Source organism: Tenrec ecaudatus, chromosome 5 (genome assembly GCF_050624435.1).
Source record: "Tenrec ecaudatus isolate mTenEca1 chromosome 5, mTenEca1.hap1, whole genome shotgun sequence".
NCBI lineage: Eukaryota > Metazoa > Chordata > Mammalia > Afrosoricida > Tenrecidae > Tenrec > Tenrec ecaudatus.
In genome coordinates this window covers 53,437,428-53,450,080 of record NC_134534.1, presented here as the reverse complement: position 1 = coordinate 53,450,080, position 12,653 = coordinate 53,437,428, and the positions used below count along the sequence as shown (strand labels likewise).

General features: G+C 40.9%; 1 pseudogene; it reads right to left on the bottom strand.

Annotated features, from left to right (window-relative positions):
* Positions 1–6,379: 6,379 nt before the first annotated feature.
* Positions 6,380–7,216, bottom strand: LOC142449092 (transformer-2 protein homolog beta pseudogene; annotated as a pseudogene).
* Positions 7,217–12,653: the final 5,437 nt, after the last annotated feature.

The following is a 12,653-nucleotide window of genomic DNA, read 5'->3' as shown; positions in this document are numbered from 1 at the left end:
ACAAAACAAATTTAACTAAATAGAAGATATCCGTTTTGACCAAATAGACTTCACGTTCATAACTGTATTTACACTCATACACATCATATATATATAGATATATATATATATAAGCATCCCGAAACAGCATCCAACTATCAGAGAGGCTAAAAAGGGAGGAGAGAGGAAATGCAGGAAGCAATTGGGATAAATGGTGTACCATGGAGGGGGTTAAAATAAATGAGATGAAACAAAACTATTTGTATGCATTTGCTCAATGTATAATTGATGATCTGCTCTACGAACCACCCAATTCACAATTGAAAGTTTAAAAATAAAACTCTCAACCTCACATTTTAAGAGATACTATATCAAAGTTGTGTTTAAAACAAGAGTGATCTCTATGTAACTTTATGTTTAACTTACTTAAGAAAGAAAGCTATTGCCATAAAATCAGAAACAGAAATGTGTGCTAATGCTATTGAAAATTATGGGGGAAATTTTCTTGCATGTGATATGATTATCAAGCTCCAAGACCCAATAAAGTAGTAAAGAGATTCTGTTGGGAATAATTATGCATACAATGATAATTTAAATATTCAATAAAAGTAAAAACTTATATAACTTTATAAGAGGCAAATAACAGCGGGCAAATATCATGGAAACAATATTCCACTTTACAAAGTTAAAATATCTAACTGAGATATCTAAGGATAAACTCAACAAGGAATGTATAAATCTACATTGCACCCATTACAAGTATTAATTCATAGACATTAAATATATGAATAGATATCCCTACATGGTAAGCTGGAAGTTCTAAATATATCCATTCTCTGCACTTCAGTTCAATGCAAATTTCTTCTTAAATGTCAAATATCTCATCTCATCCACTCTTTTGACTTTCAAAGCCATTTTATACATTAAAAAGTCCTAAAAGTATAATGATAAAGTTGAAGTCTATCTAAACAAGTGCTGGCTGTACATTTTCACTTGAATGTCTAGCATGTATCTGAAATTTATCTGATTTTCTCTAAAAAATTGATGTTATCTCTCGAATTACCATGTCTATAAATGACACTTCAACTCATCCATGTCCTAAATGAAAAAGCTTAGGCATCCTCCATATTCCTTCTTCCTCGCCCACCTCCTTCAGTTCTACCAGCACATCTTGTTGCTTCTATCGCCAAATATACTTAAATTACTCTCCTTTTCTCAATTCTATCTCCAGTATTCCAGAAATCATTTCTTAATTTATATCTGGGCTTCCACTCTATGTGGATCTCCCATCTTAGAGTCAGCTTTCCCACCCCCACCCCTCTTCTCCACCCACCTAACCCCTACCTTCATGGTATCACTGTTTCCATTACTGTTCCTGAGAGGTTTATGTGTCCTGGATTCTGTGTGTCTAGAGCTCTTATCTGTACCAGTGTACATGCTCCAGACTAGCTGGATTTGTAAGATCTGAATTTGTAGAACTGGGGTCATAGTATTTGGGTTGGAGGGGGGAAGGCATTAAAGAGCTAGAGGAATGTAGTGTGTTTTGCCGGTGCTATACTGCACCTTACCTGACTCATCCCTTCCTGTGACCCTTCTATGAGGGGATGTCCAGTTGTCTACAAATGGGCTTTGGGTCTCCACTCAGGGGCTCCCTCATTTGCATCTGTTCAATCATTTGTTTTGGGCCCTCTACCTGATCCCGTCGATACCTGGTGATCACACAGGCTGGTGTGCTTCTTCTATGTTGGCTTTGTTACTTCCCAGCTAGGTGACCGCTTGTTTATCTTCAAACCTTTAAGACCCCAGATGCTATATCTTTTGATAGCCAGGTACCATCAGCTTTCTTTGCCACATTTGCTTATTCACCCATTTTGTCTTCAATGATTGTGTCAGGAAAGTGAGCATCACAGAATGCCTGTATTTATACCTCTATAAATGTCTTAGTTCTTTCCTCTGTTTCCTTTTACTTTCCTCCTGTTCCATGATCATGTCTGACCTTCATTCGACTCTCAGTAATTCCTCTCTGCTACATTGCACTGGATCAAACCCCACCAGGCATTCTATGCCCTCCTCACCATTGATTTTAGATCACTTGTTGTTTCCTTGTCCCTGGGTTTGATCCTTTTTTTAATACAAATTGTTGCACCCTTACTTAAGAGCTTCATAGTTCCCCACTTTAAGTAAAATCCAACGCCTTTTTGTTGCCTGTAAGACTCTGCTTGTTTTAACACCTGTGAACCTCTCCTGTTTCTTTTGACTTATTCTTTAACAGAAAGGATTCTTCTGAGCTTTAGACTTTGCCTTTGCTTGTCCCCTACCTGGAGCATTTCCCTTCCAGTTCTTGATAAAACCAACATGTACGTATTCACTTGTTCACAGGCTATTACTCTGTCCAAAATAGGTCTGTCCCCAAGGTTATTCTTTATCACAGTATTTTGGTCATTTTGTCCCATGATTTGAGAGGAATGTAGCAAAAAATATGGGACCTTCATTTTCAAGTTGGGTACAATTTCATGTGAGAACAAACAGCTGCAAGTATCCATTAATAGTCAGAATGTGGCATGTACAATGTATGAATATAAAAATGTAGAAATCATCAAAAATGAAATGGAACCCATAAAAATTGGTATCCTGGCCACTGTTGCTGTTTTTGTTGCTGTTAGGTGCCATCAAATAAGCTCTGATTCTTAGCAACCCAGTGTACGACAGATTGAAATATTGCCCATCCTGACTCATCCTTACAACTGTTGCTATGTTTAAGCCCATTGTTGCAGCCAGTGTATCAAGACACCTAGAGGGAATTCCAGACCATTAATTGAACTCACGCAGAACCTGTATTTAGCCCTAGAGACATTCATTCTAATAGAACATGGGCATTCTGAACAAGTTAAAGTCAAGAAAGGTGTGTCAGGGTAGCATCCTTTCACCATACTTATTGATCGGTATGCTCAACGATTCATTCAAGAAGTTGGACTACATGAATAAGAACGTGGCATCTGGATAGGAAAATGGAACATTAATAACCTGCCATAGACAGGTGACACGATCTTGCTTGCTGATGCCATGAGGACTTGAAGAAATTACTGATCGTGATCCTAGACTACAGCCTTCAGCATGGTTAATAAATTAATGTAAGAACACAAAAACACTCACAATTGGGCCAATGTGCAACATTATAATAAACAGAGAAAAGTTCGAAGATGCCAAAGAATTCATTTTACTTGGATTCACAGTTTTCCTGGAAGTAGCCGTCAAAAATACTGTGTTGCATTAACAAGTCTGCAGCACAAGACCTCTTTAAAGTGTTAGGAGGTCACTCTGAGAACTGTGGTGCACCTGACCCACATGAAGGTATTTGTTGCCTCAGACACACAAACCACCGCTGCCCATCGGTCTGTCACACTGTGAGCGGTTGTGTGTTTCTGTGATGCTGAAAGGCCTATCACGGGTGTTTGGGATACAAACAAGGTCACCCAAAATGAACAGGTTACAGTAGAACTTTCAGACTAAGAACAGACTACGAAGAAGGAATACGTAGGCTGCCCACTTCAGAGAAACGAGTCACTGAAAACCTTACAGGTAACAGCAGAACATTGTCAGATACTGAAAACCTCGTGAATAACAACAGAACATTGTCAGAGACAGTGCCTGAGATGAAACCCTCAGAGTGGAAAGTACTCAACATATGACTGAGGAAGAGCTACCTTCTCAAAGTAGAATCGACCGGGATGATACTGGCTCCTCAGCCTAGTCATTGGTAGACTGAAATGGACAGGGGTTGACCATTTTGAACCAGGCAGTCACATGGTTTACTATGCTGAGAATGAAAAAATGGAAGACGACTACATCATTTCACAAGTGTCAGATTACATCATTACCTAACTGCCAAATCAATGTGAATCATGGCCCAGCCAAATTGACACACAACTTTATCAGAGTCAACATTACTTTGTCCTTGCACCTCAATGCTTGTTAGTGCTGGAAATGCTTCATTCATATACAAAGTCATCGTATAGTAGATGCTTTACTATTATCATAAATGCAAAATGTCAACACAATGTATTAACTATTAAGCATGGTTTGTCTAGCCATACTCAATTCATTTTGTGACATATTGTACGTTTTAACCTCTAAACTTGTCACTCTAATCCTATTTTGGAGTGAGTTTTCTGTTAGGCTAAGGAGACTGACTTCAGATGATATATATTTTGAGTTCCAATTTACTAGAAGGAATGACTCAAGTCTGCAGATTAACTCATCTTTGATATGTTAAAATAAGAACTATTGCTGGTTTTAATCTGTTCTCTTAATAGACAAATTGCCAGCTGCCTAATTGAGACTGGGGTCACAGATCTGGCCGAGACCAAACCTAGCCTGCCTAACATGTGCCCCAGTGATCAATGTGTCAAAAGCCAGATGTAAAAATGACACCCTCTTTGTGACTTCCCATTTCCCAAATAAATATTTACAGAAGACTCGTGCTGTAGCATCTGGTGACGAGCACCCGTCGGATACCAGTTACCACCCTGGTAGCCGTCTTGAGCCATGCTGAGCAACTTTGGAAACCTCTGCTTTATTGTTCTGGATCCGGAGCCCAGCTTCCTCCACCTGACCTCCAGTTCTTGGGACTTGAATCAGCTGCCTGTCATCTGACCTGACTCACCATCTTCCAGACTTACACGATAACAGCCCTATTGCTTATAAATGAGGAGAATCCTTCAGATGAACATCGAAGCTTCAGATTTAGGATTTGCCAGTCTCCACAATCATATGCGCAATTTCCTTGATAGTTCATCGATTTGGGGAGCCTTTGCAACAAGCAGTGGAACTCTGGGATGTGAGGGGAAAACTGAGAGGAGGAGTGATGCTTTGTAAGAAGGTATAGCATTTTGGAAAAGTTGGACATTTTGAGGGGCTGGCACATATTTAACTTCCAGCTTATTGAAATCTGATACTAATCTTTCTAAAAGAAATTGTTTTTGCAATCAAATAAAGAGATAGCAGGTGAGGCATGGGTTTAATCAACAATGCAACTGCAATACTACGATGGCTAAATAGCTAAGACCACAGAGCTGAGACTTTATGCAAATGACAAATACTAAAACATAAAGCAATAATTATGGTTATCATGCAGGAGGAATTGAATTCTGGAAATTTGTATATTTAACTCCAATAAAGTGATAGAGGGCATGTTAAGTAGCAATTTTTTCAGTATGTTTAAAGAAAGCTAACAAATGGTAAAGTCATTAAAATTATGATAATGAAGAAAATTTATTTTAAAAGAATATAAATTATAGACAGAATTATATCACTCATAAAAATAAAATGTACTGAGAAAAAATTGAGAGTTTATTAGTGACTCTTTCATTATTTTTCACATTTTTGTGCACTTTCAAATATTCCTACAGAAAATTTTTTGGTTTCTCTTTTCATTTGAGTTTATTTAAACATGGCTCTCAAGGCATTTGAGTGTAATTGGGCCTCCTTTGGAAAGCAAAGGACCTAAAAAATATATTTTTCAAATGAGCAGGCAAAGTCTAAGACCACAAGTTTAGTGTCCCCATCTTTCATGCTGTACTCTGGAGCACCCAGTATTTTGCCTAGAGCATAGGACAAAATTACATTTGAGGTGAGATGTGTTGTCATTTGCCAATAAGTAGTTGAAATACCATTATCCCAATGTAACTGCTCCAAGAAATAGCCTTTTTTTAAAGGCATTCACAGCAAAGCTCTTTGTATTCCCTACTGTATATATGTTAGATTACATAAGAGCAGACAAATCCACAATTAAGCATTTGCTGTATTGAAGTAGCTTTAGTTCTAAGACTAGCAGCACAGAGTTACAGAGCATAATTTAACAGTTGCAACTATATTAAGTATGGTACTTGCAATGAACTGGAGGACAAATGGGCATTTCTTTTTAAATTTACTACCCATGAGTTTCTCTGACCCATTCTGATAAGCATTGACATGTTAGAACAAAAGGAAAAATTCAAATTACTTTTGCTTTTTGTTTGTTTTGTTTTTTGCCATTTGGGAGCATTTTACAACACCGACTGTGATCCTCAGAATACCCTGGATTCAGTAGAAAAGCCTTTGAAGTTTTGTACAATAGAAACTTCTGGGCTGTCAAAATTTAGACTAAAAAATACTTTTAGTCTAAACATACTTTTCTGAAGAACACTTATCTTTGAGCAAAGCACCAAACTAGACAGATGCAGAATAAAAACACCCTTGTATTCCACTCCATCAAAAGGAGTCTCATCATAAAAGGTGTAAAAGCCACCTAATTGCATCACTAGGCACTGTTCACGTTTTAACAGGGAACAATAAAAAAAATACTGCCCATAATCAATATCCCAACTCTAGGGCAAGTTCCAGAGAGTCTTCCACTTCAGCTTTAATCGCCGGGAGGAGAGTATGGTCGAGATCTGGCACGTGATCTGTATCTTCCACAACTATAGCAGGGAGACGGGCCACTGCCTTCTATAAATCTGATCCCATCCTCCTCCTCTACGCCCTCCTCCTCTGTATGGTCTACTATCATAGTGCTGATCATCTTGGCCTCAATCATGTCCTCTGTCATAGCAGTCCCCACGACGTGAACTGCCATAAGTAGGTCTCCCTATATAAATGCCAGGTGCTGGGGTGGTGGTCTTTTTGTAATGGGAAAATCAACTCTGATCCTATGGCCACCAAGCACCATTCCATTGGCACATACTTTCGCTTCCTTGGCATCGTCTACATTTTCAAAATATACAAAGACAAATCCTCCTGAATGCCTAGACTGCTGGTCATACACAATAGACACATCAGCAATGGGGCCACATTTAGAGAACACTTCTCACAGGTCTCTTTCCATGGTGTATAAGTTCAACCCAAACTCTCCTAGACAACAGTTGGGATCAGGGTCTGCCCAATTGCCAACCTGATGCCGCGAGTCAACTTGGGAGAGTGAGTGTGGCCGTGCCACCTGCAATCATCTGGACTGTGAGACCTGCCATGGGATGGGAACGAGGCCCAGACCAAGATCTTGTGTGATGCCTACATGAACTTCTTCTAACTCTAGGCCTAGACTCAGATCTGGACCTGGACTTTGATCAGGAACTCCTGGAATCTTCCTTGGACTGAGACCTTGCAGCATCTTGCAGATTTCCCAGATCCATGAACACTTCCACCTCTGGAAGCACAACAAAATTTCCGTTCCATCATAGTTGTACTTGCTGCTGTTGCTCATGACTCTGGAATGCAGATGCTGCTGGATGCACTTCAGTGGAAGCTGTCAACCTCCTGGGCAGCTTCCAGAGTCGCTCAGAGATGATGCACCCCACGCTGCCTCCTCACAGGCTCAAACACTGGTGGATGTCGAGAAAATATTTTTTAAAGGATAAAATGGTTTTTTTTTAATTTATAAAGAAAAAGAATATATGTTTACATCTTTTTATTTAGAAGATGGCATTGTCACTGACAGAAATTAGTTAATCAAGAAGAGTTTGACATTAAGGTAACATTTAATTGTGCACCTGTTGAACTTCAGAAATTGCCAGCACATCTAATTAACAGACTTAAATTAACTTACTCTTAGAAAATGGCCAGGATTCATTCCATGATGCTCACCTCCCTGACACAATCACTGAAGACAAAGCGGGTGCATAAGCAAATGGGGTGAAGAAAGCTGATGGTGCACAGCTATCAAAAGATATAGCATCTGTGGGTCTTCAAGTCTTGAAAGTAAGCAAGCAGCCATATAGCTGAGAAGCAACAAAGCCCACATGGAAGAAGCACACCAGCCTGTGTGATCACAAGGTGTCGATGGGATCAGGTATCGGGCATCAAAGAACAAAAATCATATCATTGTGAATGAGGGGGAGTGTGGGGTGGGGACCCAAAACCCATCTGTAGACAACTGACATCCCCTTACAGAAGGGGCAAGGGGAGGAGAAGAGCTAGTCAGGGTGCAGGGTAGCAATGATGAAATATACAACTTTCCTCTCATTCTTAAATGCTTCCTCCCGCCCGTCCCCGTCCCCGCCCCCACTATCATGATCCTAATTCTACCTTACAAATCTGGCTAGACCAGAGGATGTACATAGGTACAGATAGGAACTGGAAATATAGGGAATCCAGGATGGATGATCCCTTTAGGAACAGAGAGTTGCAATACCAAGAGGGTGGAGGGAAGGTGAGGTAGGAAGGGGGAAGGATTACAAGGGTCCACATATAACCCCCTCCCTGGGGGTCGGACAACAATAAAGTGGGTGAAGGGAGACGTCGGACAGTGTAAGACATGACAAAATAATAATAATTTATAAATTACCAAGGGTTCATGAGGGAGGGGAGTGGGGAGAGCGGGGGAAAAATTAGGAGCTGCACCTCCCTGATACAACCGCTGAAGACAAATGGGTACATAAGCAAATGTGGCGAAGAAAGCTGATGGTGCCCGGCTATCAAAAGATATAGCATCTGGGGTCTTAGAGGCTTGATGGTAAACAAGTGGCCATTCTAGCTAAGAAGCAACAAAGCCCACATGGAAGAAGCACAGCAGTCTGTGTGATCACAAGGTGTCGAAGGCATCAGGTATCAGGCATCATCAGAACAAAAAAATCTTACCATAGTGAATGAGGTGGGGAGTGCGGAGTGGAGACCCAAAGCCCATGTGTAGGCCCCTGGACATCCCCTTACAAAAGGGTCTTGGGGAGGAGATGAGCCAGTCAGGGTGCGATGCAGCAACAATGAAACATACAACATTCCTCTAGTTCCTAAATGCTTCCCCCTTTCCCCTCCCATCATGATCCGAATCCTACCTTGCAGGTCTGGCTAGACCAGAAGGTGTACACTGGTACAGATGGGAACTGGAAACACAGGGAATACGGGATGATGATCCCCTCAGGACCAGTGGTGAGAGTGGCAATACTGGGAGGGCATAGGGATGGTGGGTGGGAAAGGGGAAACCGATTTCAAGGATCTACAGGTGACCTCCTCCCTGGGGGACAGACGACAGAAAAGTAGGTGAAGGGAGATGTGGGACAGAGCCAGATATGACAAAATAATAATTTACAAATTATTGAGGGTTCATGAGGGAAGATGAGGGGGAAGGGAGGGAGGGAATGAGGACCTGATGCCAGGGGCTTGGGTGGAGAGCAAATGTTTTGAGAATGATGAGGGCAATTAATGTACAAATGCTCTTTACACAATGGATGTATGTACGGATTGTGGTAAAAGTTGTATGAGCCCCTAATAAAACAATTTTTAAAAAAATAAGGAGCTGGTATCAAGGGCTCAAATAGAAAGCAAATGTTTTGAGAATGATGACAACAACAAATGTACAAATGTGCTTGACACAATGGATGGATGGATGAATTGTGATAAGAGTTCTACGAGTCCCCAATAAAATGATTTTTAAAAAAGAAAGAAAAGAAAATGGCCAGGATGTCAGTGTCATTTTGGGAGTCATCAGAAACATCATGGAAAGCCAAAGAGTAAGCAAGCACTTCAATGCATTAGGAACAGCAGGAGGGTTCACAGAGTCCATCTCTTGAAAGTCTTACCTTGAGAAAGAAAATAGAGAAAAGGTGGTTGAAATAGACAGGGAGCCCTAGCATTATCCCCTGTTCCAGGTGTGGACGCCTAGCACAGAAGGACATGAGTGCAATTGAACCGAGGTCGTTTTATTAAACCCACAGGTTGTCCTCTTATAGATTCAGTGCTTGGGGATAAATGTTCTCTCAAAAAGACTACCCAACTTTTTATGAGCTGAACAAATCCTTCCAAATTTCCCAAGTGACTCCCTCCCCACTGGGGACATGGCAAGCAGGATGTCCCAACTAACATAGGTGGTAACCAACCATTTCTGACGCAACACCCTCTTCCGGGTTCCCACTTCCTAAGTTCCTTTGGGAGTCTCTCACCACTCAAGGATGATCCTCAACAGATAAAGAGGCTGTGTGCGCTCACCAGGGCTTGGTTTCATTAAGCAGTCGAAGAAGAGGACCCAAAAAATGAGGCAAAAAATCAATTGTGCTCAAATGGATTGATTGGAGACTGAATTATATAGAGAATTCTGCTGCCTAGGGTTTCTCACACAGAGAGGGCTGTACGTCATTGAAAGGATTGCTTTTATCGGCTTCTTCACTCAACTAATGTCCTTAAGATGGGTGAGAAGAGAGAGTACCACTAACACTGGAGTTATAATGTGAAGTATTTACATAAGAGCTGACCTTTAGCCTCTCTTCTCCACTCCTTTCATTCACCCTTTTCAATCACACACACACACACAGAGTCAAAGAAATTTTTGATGAACATCTATTTTTAAATGTCCAGAATCATTGGCCTGGCCCAGGCTATAATTCTACACCTCTTGAAGGACCTAATTTCTAGCTGAAGCCCTCCCTATAAAATATACACCAACTCTGTCAATTTTGATTATTAAAAAATGCCAAATAACCTGAAACTTGCACAATCTGGCTTCTAAATGCAGCCATGCCCCTGGCTCTGTGCTTCATTGATGAAATGCTTGCTCTGAGGCCAGCAGTCTTTAGAAGAGAGTGGTCCTAGGATGTGGAAGTCTTTTATACATTCCTACTATTTGAGTGAGACTAATTTTGAAAATTTAGAAAAAATAGTCCCACTCAGAGGCCCTCATTCCTCTCAACTTCCCTTCCCAGTGGAAATCTCCAAACAAACAAGGCATCTTTCTAAAATGAGCTTTGCTGCCAATTTTCTGCACCTGTAAAAGAATCTTTGATGTAAAATCCCCTCTGGACTCACATTTCCCTATGCACATTGCGTTCTGTTTATGTTCTTTTAGGTAGCTTAAAAATTCTAGTTTTATCCTTACACTTAGGAGAAAGGATTGTTAACTTTTTAGTGATTTTTGTTTGTTAGACTTCAGGGGCAAGAGGCCCCATTTTTTTATAGACAAATAGTAAAAGAAGAAAAAAATGTAGCCACTGCCATTGTCTTATAACAGTTGGTCCTGATTCCATATAGAAAACTGGTTTCCCATTAGCTTCCCAGTATTAGGCTTTCTAACGCATTAACTTCCTTCTTGACAACTGTCACATTTCAAATGAGGGGAGTTCGTCGTGGTTCATTCGAAAAGCTCTATCTCCTAAAAAGTGCCGAGCTATTATCAAAAACTCTTCAGAGCCAGGTGCATTCCTCTTGACCTTTATTCACATTGCTTCCCACTCTTTTTAACCTTGCCGGAATTCACTGGTGATGCAGTGCAAGTACCTCTCATCTGGATATTTTTCTAAAAGATGATCTTTGATCATTTCAGTGTATCCTCAATTTATTCATCTGCTGCCTTCTCCAGCAAATAGAGTACAGTTTTGTCCCATGTAAATCTCTCTCATGCACAGATAAAGAGCACTTTTCTTGCTTAAAAAAATTATTACATGTGAAAATTGAATGGGTTGCCATAACGTTAAAAGCAGACCCAAACTCAGCTGATCATTTAAGTCACAGCAAAGGTTGGACTGAGTATCTGAACCTCCCTTTTCCTACTTCCCTTGACCTTGGCAAAAGGATGAGAACACAGGCACACTGTAGCCTCCCTTTCATTTCAGTACCTCGTATTTCAGCCATTAAATATTTTAGATTATTATTATTAAGTAAATGTTTTGAATATTTACAGATCACTCGGTGTAATATATACACTATTTTGGCTGGAGAATTTCTCTGTGGTCTACCAGGAGTTGATTATCCTATCCCCTGTGTCTCTCACTTTTATGGAATATAATGATTTATGTATGTCTGTGCGTATAATGAGGATTCTGACTCTATTTCTTGATATTTAACTAAGGGGAGCTTTACATCTTTGCTCCTTCCCTTCACTCCTTCCCAAATCTGGGGGAATTGATGAGAAAGCCTGGTGCCCACTCCTTTGGTGCTAAAGAGAGATACAAATCACATCAGTCCTTGTTCCCACTCATCCCCTCCCCAAAACACAAACTCACTGCCATCCAGCCTGTGCTGACTGGATAGGACAGTGGTTTTCCACATTCCTGACGCAGCGACCCCATACACTTCCTCATGGTGTGTTGACCACCCCCCCCCAACCATAACATTATTTTCATTGCTACCTTATCACTGTCATTTTTCTAATGTTATGAATCGGGAAACCCCTGTGAAAGGGCTGTTGGACCCCCAAGGGGTCAAGACCCACACGTCGAAAACTGCTGGGATAAGGTAAAGGTGCCCTGTGAGTTTCTGAGACCATAACGCTGCCCAGGAATGGAAAGCCTCGTCTTTCTCCCTTTGAGAAAGTTCAGCTGGTTGTTTCAAACTGCTGAACTTGCAGTTGGCAGAACACCATGTAACCACAGAATCCTCAGGCCAGCCTCTCATCCTTCCTCTCTCAAGCCATCTTAAACCCGCTTGACAGGCCTGTTCTGCTCTCCCCAGAAATCTCAGCTACCTAAGTAGTAAATCTCCTGTCGCCAGATGTGTATGTGACACCACCGGCCTCAAGATCTGAACCAGACTTTGAGTGGGGGTCCGGCAGCCACGGGGATGATCATTACAATGTGCGTGAAGTGATGGACACTTCATTTCATTTGGACCTAGGTGGATAACTTTGTACTGATGTATCCATTCATTCATCCAGTGCACGCTGCTGAGGCAACAGTTGTGGTAGAAATTATGCAAGTCACTGTGGGCACAAAAGTGAA